This window comes from Fukomys damarensis, unplaced genomic scaffold (assembly GCF_012274545.1).
Source record: "Fukomys damarensis isolate Sample0158 unplaced genomic scaffold, DMR_v1.0_HiC HiC_scaffold_24, whole genome shotgun sequence".
NCBI classification, from domain to species: domain Eukaryota; kingdom Metazoa; phylum Chordata; class Mammalia; order Rodentia; family Bathyergidae; genus Fukomys; species Fukomys damarensis.
The window spans coordinates 7,850,078-7,865,239 of NW_022900936.1; the positions used below are offsets into that span (position 1 = coordinate 7,850,078).

General features: G+C 38.5%; 1 long non-coding RNA gene across 2 annotated transcripts in view; it reads left to right on the forward strand.

The window, feature by feature from the left end:
* The window catches only part of LOC117283266, a 217,943-nt gene that overhangs the window by 66,121 nt on the left and 136,660 nt on the right, over positions 1-15,162 (forward strand). The window contains exon 1 of one of the 2 annotated variants that reach the window (XR_004514253.1): positions 10,492-10,637. The exons of the other annotated variant lie outside the window; for it this stretch is intronic. This is a non-coding gene — a long non-coding RNA (uncharacterized LOC117283266). Of the gene's footprint in view, positions 1-10,491; positions 10,638-15,162 lie in introns of those variants that run through there. 2 annotated transcript variants of the gene reach the window in all.

The window sequence follows — 15,162 nt, forward strand, 5'->3', positions numbered from 1 at the left end:
TGGTACCACAAAAAAAAAAAAAAACAACTTGTTATTTACATTGCCACTCGGTTCTGTTCCCTGAAGATGTGGTGCATTTTAGCCAAGTGTTTGGGTTCTCTGCTCAGAACCAACCTTTGTTTATTATCTTGGGCTATGTTCTTTTAATTACAGTGTAATTTTTTTTAATAAGTAATATTACGCCAGTAAATATTTGAAAAACAATACTCTTAACACAGCAAACTTTCTTAGATTTTCCTTCAGACCTTGTATATACATAGAATTTACTCAGTGTAGACACGGATCTTTTGTCTTTTTTATTTAAAATTACAATGAGTGTTTTTCTGTGAATTTTGTGGCTCATTTTGTTTATCTGTTGGTATATGTGATACATTATAATTACATTCATCTTGGGGAATTGGTACACATATGTATAGCATCTTAACCACTTCTGTTTCTCTTTCTCTTCTATGGTGCTCTCATTCCCAGATTCCCTTCACATCTGCACAAAGTCTACCTTCCTCTTTCTTTTTCCTTGGTAGAGAAGGATAAATTTGAGTCAATTGTAGGAAAATGAATGCATCTCAAGACCACATTATCAAGTAATGTAACTGTCACTTTACAACAACTTCTTCTGAAGCAAGATTTAACATAGCACTCCATTGCTGTCTTGGAAAGTGGAGGCAAAAAGTGTGACGAAAATGATGGGAATGAGTTCTCCTGACAAAAGTTCGACACAGCTATGAATGGGTTGGTGTATGCCTCCGTGGAGGAGGGCTGCCCAGCATGCACAGGTCCTAGATTCCAGCCCCAGCATCACACAAAATGAAACAAAACAAAACACCAAAAAACAGCTGTTAATTACATAGGTGAAGTAATTGTCAAGATTGTAATCAGGTACACTTTTATAGTTTGATAATGTACAGTTTTGTATGTGTACATTTGCGCGGTTTTACTTTAACATGACTGTAAAACTCAAATCATATAACCTTGTGAGAACTTGAGTTTTCATTTATGAAGTGAGAAATTTTAAGAAACTTCTGAGGTTCTAGTTTATTAAGCAATTTTTAAAACTTTATTAAATAGTATTGCTGGTGACAACATTGCTTGAAGAAATATAGCATTAGGATTTATTGATTATATTATTATTTATATTTTAAAACAAATACTGTAATACTTTCCATAATACAGTTTCTATTAGACCTGAGCTAGCAAGCTTGTATTTTGAAGCTTTCAAATCCAAGCAAATTTGTCCATATACTTTTCAGGTTACTCAGAAAACAAATAGAAATATAGATAACATAAATAAATATATAGATACAAGGCGTGATTAGATATATGGACTAAAAGTAAGTCAAAATGTGGTGTATGTTCTGAAGAAAGAGTGCAGGTAGAAAATGGCTGCCTGAAAAAGAAACACTGAGGCAGAAATAAGAGCCAAGGTCTAGTAGTTATGGGCTTTCTGGAGGATGGGCGTTAAGTCTTCCTATTCTCTGAACTCTGACCTAGGGAGCATTCCACTTTAGGAATCAAATTAATTTTCTGTAGCACTCACCAGTTTCTGGCTGGGAAATTTCCTGAAAATTACTGAGCAGTGTTTCCTAAATACTCCTGCCAAAGTCCTTTTGTTGATCTAAGTGCCGATGTGAGAGTTCCTTTTTCAGAGGGATGGGAAGTGATAAAAGACATTGGCTAATTTCAAAAGAAAAAAAAATTGTGACTGAATTGCGAGTTGGTGGTTCCATCCTTCTGTGCTAATTTTTCTCTGTCTCAGACTACAGAGTAGTAGGCGTGGAGCTGGTAGAGAATCCTGAAAAGGTGGCTCTTTGAAACTTGGTTCTAGTGGTGGTGTGGCTTATGTTTAAATGTCCCCCTCAAGTTTTGTGTGGTTATAGATGGGGCTTTTTCAGAGGTGGCTGGATCTACAGTGTGTGATTGATTCCTGGTGCAGTGTGAGGATCAGGGGTCTGAGTGCTGTCCACCCTGAGGCTGGGTAGCCTGGATACAATATGCAAGACAGAAAGAGGCTTGCTTCTAGTTACTGGTAGTTGGTCGCTAGCTTGGTTTTGCTGTCTTCTGCCTGCCAAGAACTGTTTCTCCTCTGTAATGCCACGCTGCCTTGGAGCCAGCTGCCTATGGACTCTATGAACTGAGACCTATCCAAACTGTGAGCTAAATAAACCTTTCCTCTCTTAACTTGTGGGTGTTGGGTATTTTGTCTCAGCAATGAGAGAAAAGTAACTAAGACAAGTGGTTTGGACATATCTTGCTACCGTATTGACTTTAATGAAATTTCATAATAGAGCACTCAGTAAATCAGAGGACTTAAGAGATTGAGATCCTTACAAATGTGATCATTTTATTTCCTCAATTATTACATGAAACAGAGGAAAAAAACCTTTGGGGTGGTGATAAGGGGAGACCTGAACTGTGGCTCCCATTCATACTTTATTTATCCTCATAGTGGTCTTTGTCTGCAGATTGCAGTGCCCTTCGAGTACTGAACATCATAGAACATCATTTCCCATGTTTCTCTTCACTCAGGTCCTTGTCAGTGGTATTGGACATTTCATTTTCACAGAAGAGGCCAGAAATACTTTTAAAATCAAAACTTTTCTTCACCCAGGAAACGTATAGAATTTGCCTTAGCACAATAACAGTGTTCAGGAAACCGCAAAAGTTTCATTTTGTAAAGAACAACAAAGTATGTAACAACATATAGAACAGGTGAAGAAAAAGCATGAGAACAGTCAGGCCAATTTTTATTCTCTTTGCAAAATCAGTATTTTCTTCTGAAAATATAAGAGCTGTAGCTTCTTTCTTGAAGCTGAATAATATTCCTCAAAAGCCCTTGTTTGCCCTAATATTCCATAATGTTATGCTTTTACAGTCAATAAGCCATTAGTAATCAAGAAATGTATAATTTATTAATTACACTCCACATTAATATTTAATCTTTTTGGTTGCTGAGTATACTTCTAAATCTACTTTTTAATTACATTTTAGGGATATAAATCTTCCAGGCAACCATTAGAAAAGTAATTTTTCTGCACATTATGATGCCAGTTGCTTTAAAGCAGCTGGTTGTGAACTCTCGCAGTGGTACCTGGTAAAGTGGCAGTCTTGGTACACAGATAGTGCTCATTTCTTTGAAAGCAAATTGAATAGTAGTGATGAAGGAGTGTTGTAAAGGATTTACAAAGACATAGAGCAGCCGAGGGAGAAAAAGAAAGAATATATATGACAAAGAATTTGTCCACAGTAGTCCCCTTAACCTCCCCGACTGGCCGGGTGACCCCAGGCAGTGACCTGCTCTTTCTGAGTTCTCAGTAGTTCTTGGGCTTTGGCTGTAATATTTACATCTCACAGGATGGAAACAAGCCGTGCTTTTCTGTTAGGACTTTTGTCCAAGTGATGTCATTTTAAAGGCATGAACAGAACTCCTTTACTTTTCCCCTCAGTAGTAATATCAGATGCCAGTGATATTGATTGTGTCTCTCCATCTTCTTAAATGAGTTGCCTACTAACATTGCTTTAGCTGATTCTTTAAAAAAAAATTAAATCCCTATACTTTTAAAGCTTTTGTTTCAGATATTTTATTTATTTATGTTTCCATTGCCTTAGATCACCTATTTATTTTTATTAAATCTACACTGGGACAACTTTAGAAATCCAGCTCTAAGATTTTCCCTGTACTCAAGCTTTGGTGGTAGGGACAGTAATGTCAGCAGGAGGTAAACTGAGGCATTGAACTCTGCTGGGGAAATTATCTACTTATTTATAAAAAGGCATCTTCTCTGAAAACTCTGCTTTTCAGAAACCGTCTTCCCCCTGAGTTTTCTATTGGATTTGAAGTTTTCACCATAAAAAACACTTCTTTTGATTGGACAAAATATGATAACTGTTTAGAAAAGAGTACTGCTAAAATACTCGCGGGTACCCTAGGAGAAGCAGGTGCACTGCCTCCCATGCTCTTCTCCTTTTACCTATTTGCATGGAATGATTTAGCTCTTAGTGAAATCAGTTAGCTCTTGCGATGATGAACCTGTTTTCATTCTCACTGTTGCAGTTATTTTTAAGAAACTATTTGAAGGCTTAATTGCATACTCTTCAAAATATGAAATTTGTCACACGTATAGAAGAATATATAAAACTTAAATATATGCCAGTCACTTAAAATGTCCTTCTTCTCTACTCATTTGTAAACTTAAGGAGCTCAGGGGGCCCCTCATGATCCTGGCCTGAGTACAAGGCCTTGGCACAATGCTAAATGCATAGAAGTTCGTGCAGAAGCATTTGTTGAAAAAAAACCACTAAACAAATGGGGTGCTTTGCTTTTGGTAGTGCTGGAGATTGAATCCAGGGCTTCCACACCGAGCTGCATCTCCAGACCTTTATATTTTTTTATTTTGAGGACAAGGTCTTAGTAAGTTGTTAAATTGTTGTGGCTGGACTCGAACATAGGATTCTGCTTCTTCAGCCTCCCAGAGCACTGGGATTACAGACCTGTGCCACCAAGCCTGGCAGGAATGTTTTTTTTTTTTTTTTTTTTTTTTCACAGCATGAAGAGTTTTTGGAGGAAATTTTGTGGGAATATAAGGCATAATTATCTCTCAAGGACTAAATAAGGTACCGAGAGAAAGGTTGATACTTCTTTATTCTCCTATGAGATTTAGGAACCGATTATGTTTTTGCTTTTCTCTTAGGTCTTGTTTTCTTCTTTTCAAGAAAGGAGAATGAGCCAAGTTATAGTGTAAATTCCCTTCCTTTTCTAGGTCGCTCTTTCGGTAAGATAATTTTCTGCTTTTTCAATCTAGAATGCAGGATATTCTAGTTACGCTGGGGAAATATTTCTTCCTCCAAAAGTCAATTTCTATCTTTAATTACTAAAAGGCAATGGCTAAAAGTACCCCAGTCATCTCTCAGACATTGTGTACATGTGCCTCGATGTGTCTTCTCAAGTTTGTGGCCAACCAGTCGGTAACTTGGTTTTCGTGACAACGCTGGAATCTCCAGGGAATTAGTATTTGAGATAACACATGAGCTTTTCTCCTAATTGATGTGACATTTCGTACAAAGCAGTCCTCTTGGCTTTTAAGCCTTTCCATTATAGAGCATCCATTAATAGTTATTTATATAGATCTCTGTTCTACGGCACCTGCTCGTGTCTCTGGCAGTCAACTGGGTCACTGGAAGGTAAGCCGAAGAGAGTAGCCGGAAGCAACCCAGGAAGGTTTTAGGTCCGGAGCTGCTCACAGGGGAGGATAAAAATGGCAAAAAACCAAAACCAAAAACAAAAAAACGATGCAAGAAAGGAAGTAGCAGAAGTTAAGAAAAAAAAACAAAGTGATCTGGGTATGAAGGTGCACACCTGAAATCTTAGCACTCTGGGGGGCTGAGGCAGGAGGATCACAAATTTGAGTCCAGCTTGGGCAATGTACTAAGTGAGACCTTGTCAATCAGTCAGTTGGACTGTATGCAGAATTGGAGTTCAATTTCTAGTATCAGAAACAAACAAACAAACAAACAAACAAACAAAAAGGAGAAGGAGAACAAGGAGGATAAAAGGGAGGGGAGGAGGGAAAAGATGGAGAAGAAAACTGTGGTCATAGTGGTTGTGACCCAGAAGGGTTAAAAATATTTGAATACTTAAGATTGGCATAAAGAAAAAAAGCAGCATGTTGAGAGTGGTTCCAGGTAGGACAGCTACACCTCCTGAATTCATCTTAAGCAATGCCAGTGACTCTCAGAATCATGTGCGTGGGGACGATGGCTTCAGGTGGACAAAGAGATGCATTTCCAGCCACCTCTAGTGAGCCAAAGGGGAGCATTTATCCTGCTCCCTTTGTACTGTGGCATCTGAGTTTCAGACCTAAACCACCCTTAGAATTTAATGTACTCTGTCACTAAAAAGTTAGAAAATAGAAGAAAGAGCTGCACCATTGGTTTGCTGCCATAGAATTGGCTTTTCTGATTTGGGGGATACAATCTGTGGACAGAGAGCTGTGGCTCACCTTCTTCCTCTCACTGGGCACTCTGAACAGTAAAAGGCTTTGGCTCAGGTTCTGTTCTGTTTCTGCCACCTTACTCCTTGTAGAACATCTACAGCTGATTTGCTTTCTCTTCTCTTTTCTCTCTTCATTTTTATCCTCTCTGTTTATGTCCTTTTTTTTTCAAATCATAAGGAATCTGATGCTGCCTTCTATCCATATTTTGTTCTAGTTACTCCATCAAGCCCTTATCTTACTAGGAGTGGACTTTTTATTAACAGATCAGACTATCAGAGGTCATATTATTTATAAGTTAAACCACATGAGAGAGAGAGAGAGAGAGAGAGAGAGAGAGAGAGAGAGGTGTGACCCTTGATAGGTTTATTTGTCAGTGGTGGTATTTGTACAGAATGATCTTACCTACATTTTCAGTCTTCCTTGTCAGAGTTTTCTCAAAGGCTGTTTAAAGAATACATGTTTATAGCAGCACAATTCATTATAGCCAAACTCTGGAAACATCCAGGATGCCCATCAACAGACAAGTGGATAGCACACATACAGTGGAATATTATTCAGCCACAAACAAGAATGAAATCATGTCTTCTGCAGGAAAATGCTTGAGTCCAGAAGGTTAAACAAAATATACTATACACAGAAAATTAAATATCACATGGGTTCTTTCATGTGAGGAGCCCCAAATATTAATTCATTACAGAGTAAATAAAGGAGAGATTGTAGGAAACAGGGAGGTAGACCTTCTGGAGATGGGGACATTTTCTATTAAGGGAAAGAAGAGCAGAGAGATAGGAGAGGGTGGGAAGGGGATAAAGGGATTAAAAATGATTGAGAAATTACACACACACACACACACACACACACACGTATGTATGTCCACCCAAACAAATTCACTGTTATGTATTGCAAACAAGCATTAAATTCAAAAAGCAAAGAACTCAAGGGCTGGCCTCATAAAGAGCAGAGTCCCTTGTGTGACTCCTCCTCAGGCTACGCTTACAGGAAGAGTTCAAAGCAGAACAGGCACAATGGTAACAGCAGCTGTATTTCGTAGTGTGCGCCAGGCTCCCCGCGAGCCCTGCTGCCGGTCACTCCAGCAGTCTGCCGGTGAGTGCTGTCCTCTCCACTTGGAGATGAACCTGTCGACTCGGCGAGCTTCAGTCCCGGCCCCGGGCTCACCCATGTAGTAGCTGGTTGGGCTTGGATTCATCCAAGTGTCTTTTCTTCACATTTGAGCACCCCCGGCGAATCCTGAAGAGGATTTGCATCAGGGAGCCATTCCAGCGGTATTCAAGGTCCTGTTAATTCCCAACACAGATTCTTCATAAAGTTAGATTTTGTACTCCTAAGGTGCACATGATCAGACCTTTATATTTTTCTCTTTTTATAAAAACAACTTTGAAATCAAACGGTTTGGAACCAAGGACATAGAAACCACAGCACGGTGGCAAGAGCGTAGATTCTGAAGCCGTGCGTAGCCACCGCAGTTCTTCGTTTCGACTCCGCAGTTACAGATGGCGTCACCAGGGCAAGATGCTTCCCGGTTCTGGGCCTCAGTTTCCCCTTTGGATAATAGACATTGGTGTGGTACTTATTTTCCAGGTTCTTGAGAGAATAAAATGAGTTAATGTGCATAGAGCTCAAATAGTGTTCATTATACACGTGGAAGTGAAGTGCAAATTAATAATTTTATGCCATTTTCTTTATATCTAATGACATGTAAAAATATGTAAGAGCAGGATAAAGTCATTACCGGTGGATGCAATGCAACAGAAATCAAGCAAATTATTGTTCCTGATGATTAAAGATATTCAGTTTTTTGTGCATCAGATACAATTGATCAGATTAAAATGAAATAAAGAATTGGCATCAATGAACTTACTGTGCAGTAATATTGTGTTGGAATCTGCTACTTAAACAAGCCCCCCTGGATTGGGGCCTTGCAAGCAGGGTGTGGAATGACCTCACTCGCAGCACATTAAGACTGCAGAAACCATGACTGCAAAGTTTGGAGAAACTGGATTAAATGTAAATTCTGAGAGACAGCAATTCTGTCCTATTGTTAACTTCTCTTTAGATTGCTTTTGAACGAACGTTGAGTGTTAATGCCTGACAAATTCAAAACAGGAGGAAACATAGGTGCTTATCTTCATATTATATATGATTAAAATTGAAGTTGATTCATCCATTAAGCAATGCAGTAACAGGTTTTCTGACTTCTCATAAGGCATTAGAGGGACGATGCATCTCAAGAAGATGTTCTGTTTCAAAAGAACACTAATCAATGCTGAGAACATCTGCTATAAATTATTCACATTTGTTATAAACTACTCCATCCCTTTAAAAATTAACGTACACCAAAGTAGGGCTGCCTCACCTTGAAAAGTTTGAATATGAGTGGCTGATTACAATAAGAGAAAAAAATAGGATGCTTAGACCTGAGCCCAGTGTATTAGGAGGAATAATTCACTGAGCAGCCTTACATCTGATAAAACAGGATTCCTGCTCCTTGTTGTGTGTTCTTCCACCACACATTAATATTTCATGCAACCATTTCAAAATAAAGTCATAATGTGAGTCATAAATCACAAAACAGTGGTAATAAACCACTCTGGTTTATATTAGCTGCATATGGATGATACTTAAGTATTTCCACCATTAGCATGGACTATTTGAGCTTTCTCTGTACCACATTTGCTCTGTTTCTTCCATTTTAAGTGGTAGGAATATGGAAAATAATGCTAAACCCATTCATTAGCAATAAAATGGTGCTATTTGTTCTCATAATTGATTTGATTTCAACCTAGACCTGTGAAAATGGTAGCACCATTGAAAATGATGATGCTATTGACCTTATTTTACCAAAGAACGTGCCTTTCTAGTGAATCTTGCAGAGGGAGAGAGGAGTATCATATGAAAATAAAATATTGAAAGAAAGAGTAGAACAATGAATTGAAGAGAGGAGGGATTTAAGGCATCAAAACAGTTCATGGTCATAATGAATACCTTATTCTTTACCTAAGCTCTTCAAGTTATGTTATTGTGCATCATGTTGGTTTTCTTCTTGTTACTATCATTGCTATTTTAATTTTATTCCAGGGAAATCTATTCCGCTTCTTGAAATTGTTACTGCTAATATCCGAAGAGGCTGTCTCTGGGAATGTATATATCTATATTCTAGATGTGAATGAAATGCTCATGAGTTGAAGGATGCTGAACTCATAAAAACTGAACTCCTGCCAGTTAGATAAATTGACCAAGACATAAACACACGCATATATGAGACTTGTAAATATTTGAAGACACGGCTGCTTGTGGTTTCCTGTGTTTAATGGCACTTCATGATCTTTAAGATGAGGGCGCTGTTTGTGCATCAGCAGTTGGGCTGGTTCATGAGTCTGGTCCTTGACTTCTAAAGTGTGAGTGAGGTTAGCATTCAGTGCCCTTCATGGAAGCTCATGGTTTCTCTCAGATGCCAAGTGTCATAAAGGAATAAACTTGTTTTATTATATGCAAAAGTAAATAGTAAATTGGATTAGGATTTGGATGGAATAAGGATTTAAAAAGCATGTGCACAAAAGTACACTAAAAATTAGAATGTTGAAATGTGTTATAAGTAAAAACATATTGGTTTTTTTATTCATCAAAATATTTCTTATTTTTTGGAAAAATGTATTGATAAGGATTGAAAACTCAGATCCACTGAGAGTTCACATAGGTGTATTCAAGAGAAGTGGGCTGGAATTCTGCAAGTCTGTAATGCATTCCTGGCATTTGGAAAGTGCAGGATGCCCGTATCCCTGATATAAGATGGTGTGTTTGTATGTAACCTCTGTGAATGGAATGTTTGCGGACAACTGATGCGTATTCTCCCTAGTACTCTGAGTAATAGATGTGATGCAATGTCAATATGATGCGATGTCAGTGCGATGTAAATAGTTGATATATTCTACTGTTTAGAGAATGACAGGAAAAAAAATGCCTGTGTATGTTCAAGACAGGTAGTTATTGGTTCCAAATGTTTTCCATCCTTGGTTGGCCACATGTGCAAATGCAGAATTCATGAATTCAAAGGGTTGACTATTTTGTTGTTTGTCTGGATTGTCCTGAAATGCAAACTTCAGAATTGCACACGTCTTGTGTTTTACGGAAACTAAAGCTGGACCGGAAGGTCGATCCTCACTGAGCACTTGTGTAGCTCGGAGCAGGAAAGGGTTATTCCATGCAGCCCGCTTTAGCATGTGCAGTTTGCTTTTATGGAGGGCAGAAGATTGCCAGAGTCTCGTCACTGTGGGCGAGAAGAAAGATGAGCTTTGACCTCATAAAGGAATTTGGTCTTGATTTCAAGGAGGCATTTAAGACAATCACCCAACACTTTGGAGTACCTAAATGGATGGTGGAATCTACGGGAAAACCACAGGTAGCGTTTGGTCAAAAAGAAAGTGGTGGGAGGTGTGTGGAGGTGAGCAAGGGAAGACAGAGGAGTACTGAAGCTGATGGAAAGGCACACAGTGCTGAGGAACTGCAATATTTATAGCAGTGGGGACCTGTGAGAGGCGGAGGGTGACAACAGAGGAAAGGCTGTGGCCAAAGAAGAACGCGTTGAAAGATTCATGCGTGCAAAGATTGGGGAGGATTGTTCGTATTGCCAAGGTAACACCGTCGTTCTTCGAGAGCAGGGCTTCGTAGATGCAGCTGACTTCCGAAAATGGACGTCCTTTTCCCGTATACCCCATTTTGTATCTTCTTAATGGCTGTTACCCCCCCCCTTTAAATCGTGTTGCGGGATCCGTTAGCTCCTCGGGAGAAGCACAGAAAATACCTTAGACAAGTTCACTGTCCTCCCTCCAGCTGCGCAGCAGTCCGGGTTTTAGGTGAGCAGTTGAAGTTTGGGGTGGAGGCTGCCCCTGCGGAATGTCTGTCCCTTGCCTGTGACCTTGGGCCGCAGTGGCGGGAGGGCGTGTCCCTAGGAGGACAGGCTGCACAGAGGTAGGCTGTGAGCGTTTGCTGATCTTTTCTCTTACCTGTCATCCCGTGTGGTCCTTGTTGCTCTGAATCTCAGTGCAGGGCGTGACTGATTATTGCTCATTGGCCTTCTGCTCGGAGATCGCCCTTTAATGGTCCCTCACTGCCGTTTATTTTCTTATTGTTTTGCCTCTGAAATAAACTGAAACCTTATTCCATGTCATAGCAGAGACATGGAAGATTTCTCATTTCTATTGAGGTAGATCAACAAATAGTTGTTTATTGAACTATTGTTTCACAGGGGACAGTATTACTGCAAACTTGATACCTCGTTTGCTTACCCCGACAGCTTGGTGTACTGTGGTTTACTCTGTAGAAATGCCCCCACCTCGTTCTCATGAATTTGTCTAACCCCAGAAATAATGAACACTCCCCAAAGCATTTTCCATACTCATTGCCTCCATAAAGAATTGCTCTTTTGTTGAATTTAAGCATAATTGAACCCAAAAGTTCATCTCCTGGTGGACATTTTAAAAAACAAGTTCCATTTAATGGAGAATATGATACAACCTATTTCGTGTGGGTTTTGCTAATGAAAAATTGGGAATGCTGTCAATAAATTTTCCTCCCACTTAAATGAAACTATCATGCCTGTTGTATTCAGCTAAGTGAAAGCAATATTTTAACAAAATGAGTATAATTCCTGGATAATCTAAAACCAAATATTGCCTTTTGGTTCCTAACTGTGATGTCTCTGTTTTTCTGTGCTTAGTATGAGCAACCTCCTGATAGTGGCACTAGCATCTTCTAATCTAAAGCTTGAATGCACATCTCTTTGTCCAAGTTAATATAAGGAAAGGTCAAGGTCAAAGTCAAACACTGGACATTTGTCTCCATTTCAAAGACAGAAAGACTAAGGTCACTTTCCAGATGATTTATATCTTGCAAAATTTAAAAATACATCGCAATTACTTATTTATTAGATTAGGCCTTGGGACCATTAACAAAATCCTTTAAAAATGTAAACAGTGAGGTATTGATTAAATCAGCCACGAGTGCATGTTGACTCTCCGAAAACTCCAGAGCTTCTTATAACTTGGATCAGCACAATCTGATTCCTTTTATCCTCACCTCCTTTTAAAATTGTTTAAGCAGTGTTCCCACTTAATTGCTAACCCGTCTGTAGCAGGAAACAATTATTCTGAATAAGCCCATGTACTGCTCTGGTTTTCCACCAGATTATTTAAAAACAATATTTCCTTAAGATAACAATTTTGATAATGATGCAGGAAGGAAATATATTTGCAATTAAATGAGCATGCTTTAGCACAACAAGCAATAAAAAGCTTAACACTGAGCCTTTGTGAATTAAATGCCTTATATGCCGGAACAACATTGGACAAAAGTCATCATTCTGCTGACACGTTTATTTCTCAGTAAATGAAGACTGTTTAGGTTTAATGCATTTGCGGTTAGCAATAGTTTAAAAGATCAATGTAAATTCGTTCTGAACTAGTAAATAAGGCTTTAATGAAACTTCTAACAGCATGCTCTCACACCTTAGGCCTCTTCATCATTCCGAGGTGACACAGCAGGATTCTCCCTGAGTCTGACGACACGCGCATAACATTATGAAGTGTTTGACAGATTTTATTTGATGTTTATTTGATTTATGGTCTTGATATTGGATTTCAACATCTCCTTATCAGCCTTTGGTTCACGCTTAGCGCAGAACACTGATGAAGATAGTTTCTACTAAATGTGCTTATTAATATAAAATATATACTATTAACGAAATGCAGCTCAGGGTTGGGATCATTAAACATTTCCACTCCACTAAATGAGGTAATGTATGAGAAAGCACTTTGCAAACTGTAAAGCCATACACAGATGTTAGTTATCATAATTACTGTTGTTACAGGAAACTCAGGTTTTATATATGATTATTCTGTTTTCCTTTAACACTTAATTCCAAGAGTAAATACAGGCAACTGATTTCCTTAAAACCTGTCACAGTTTTTAAAACAGTTCTAAGCATTTTATTAAGGTTTTATTGTAAATCATGCATGATGCTATTCATTTCATTTCTACTTAAAAAAACAACTGTTGGACATAATAAACATGATTCGTAACATTAAAGTTTGCCAACATGAAAGTTTCCATGGGACCTGGAAATTGCACAAAGAAAAGCGTCAAAACTTAACTTTGTGAAAGTTAAATAAGAACCAAGATGCATCATGTTAAGGTGTGAGATCCCACTGATGAAAGTAACTGTACCGTTTACCTTAAATGTACCAGTAAACAATGGAAAGAAAATGTGGGATGTAAAGAGGCTTCCTGATCCCTTTCCAGTTTTCTGTGTTACTTTACCTTTTTCCATGTCTCACTGAGGAGTTTGCATTGTTGTTTGGGGAGGCAAAGAAAGGGGTGCTCTCTCTCTTTCTGTCTGGTGTAAGAGACTTAGGGAATGGAAGACATTCACATGCATAGGAATAAAAGTCAAGATAAAAATATTGAGCTAATGGTAAATTAGTTTTGGGGCCATCATCATTACTCAGTTACGGGCCTTAGAATATACCAGATGTTCTTGCTTATGGATAACTATGAAGAAAATGTAAGTACTGAAAGGCAAGAAACAGAAAGAACTTGTTGGTGAATCATACTTGAAAATGGTTTAAAGCATACAACTTGTCAGTGGATCCTAAAGAACAGCATATCCACTAAGGGGAAAAAATAAACAGTTTTATATGTTTGTAAAGTAAGTGCAAATAATTCAGAAAAAGTAGTACAGAAAAATAGAGGAGGCAGTAAGTAAACTATAGAGTCCAGGAACTCCCCAGTCTAAGTATTTACAACCAAGGATTTGAAGATCACTTGACTATCATGCCTATTTGCTGGTTTGGAAAGTTCTAGAATGCATTCCAACCCAAGATGGCTGCCATGAGGGGCAAATGTCATATACAGGCGAATTAAGAGAGACCAAACAAGGTCACATAACCAACTAGTGACACGCCTAGGATTAAACACAGTATCTGACCTGCATTGCTGCCCATTTATTTAAATAAAGCACACTTCTTAAAGTTATTGATACTGATGATAAAAATTAACCTTACTCTTTCTGTAGGTTCGGTATAATTACTGTTTTTCATTTGAGTAAATTAATATACAAGTCAAAGTTAAGTTGTCATTATTACTCATGGAGATATTAGACATGGATGATTCCAACTAACTTCTTGATCCAGGATTCCTAATGTTAATAAAAATAAAATAATTGTATTAGGTTTAATAAAATTATGTTTTTGTCTCCTTTTAAATGTTCCTTTCCCCGTGTCTTTCATTTTATGCTATGTGCATTGACAGTATTTCCAATATCTTACAGTTTGAGTCCTTACCTGTTAACATATTTATTTTTAGTTTTAAGACTATTGAGACACATTTTAAGGGTTCAAAGTTTATAATTTTTTTCAGAAAACTCAAATGTATTTCAGTGTGTCACAAAATCATGATTGACTATTATTGATTTAGAGGCCAATTCTTTGTTTCCAAGTTAGAATCTCTCTCCTTTCAGAAAAAAAAATTTATATTCTGAAGATTCTAATAGGAAACATTGTATGATGATATTTATAATAAGTAAGTTTCTGAGGTTGGAAGGAGCTTACCAAGCACCAAGCCTGATGCCTGAATGTTTTTGTTCCAGTAGTGGAATGACCTTAAGAACTTCACACTGAGCCATGCCCCCAGATTTTTCCCTTAACTTTTTAAAAATAATAATTTTTTACTGAGGGTCTCGCTAAGTTCCTAAGTTTCCCAGGCAAGACTCAAACTTGCAGTTGTCCAATCTCAGCCTCCCAGCCTCAGGCCAGTCGTATGCCACCACGTGTAGTGGTAATGCTTTCCACCTGGTTTTGCTGTAGTGGTCTCCACCCTCCTCCTCCAAGTTGTATCATCCTGGGTTGTGCCCTCCCACTCCATTCTGATTTGTGGGCCCATGCGTTTTTGATATTTGTCTCTGAAAGGGCTCTGGGGCCTCCTTGCTGGCCTGTGCCAAAGGGCTCGATGTGATGCTCGGCCAGTGACTACCTGAGCCTGCACCTACCTACTTTCCTGCTGCTGTAATCAGTGGCAGTGTTAGTTTGATTGTTGACCAGGCCACACTGACATGCCTAAGACATATTAGACACTCAGTGAAGGGCTCCTAATGCCCAAGATAAAT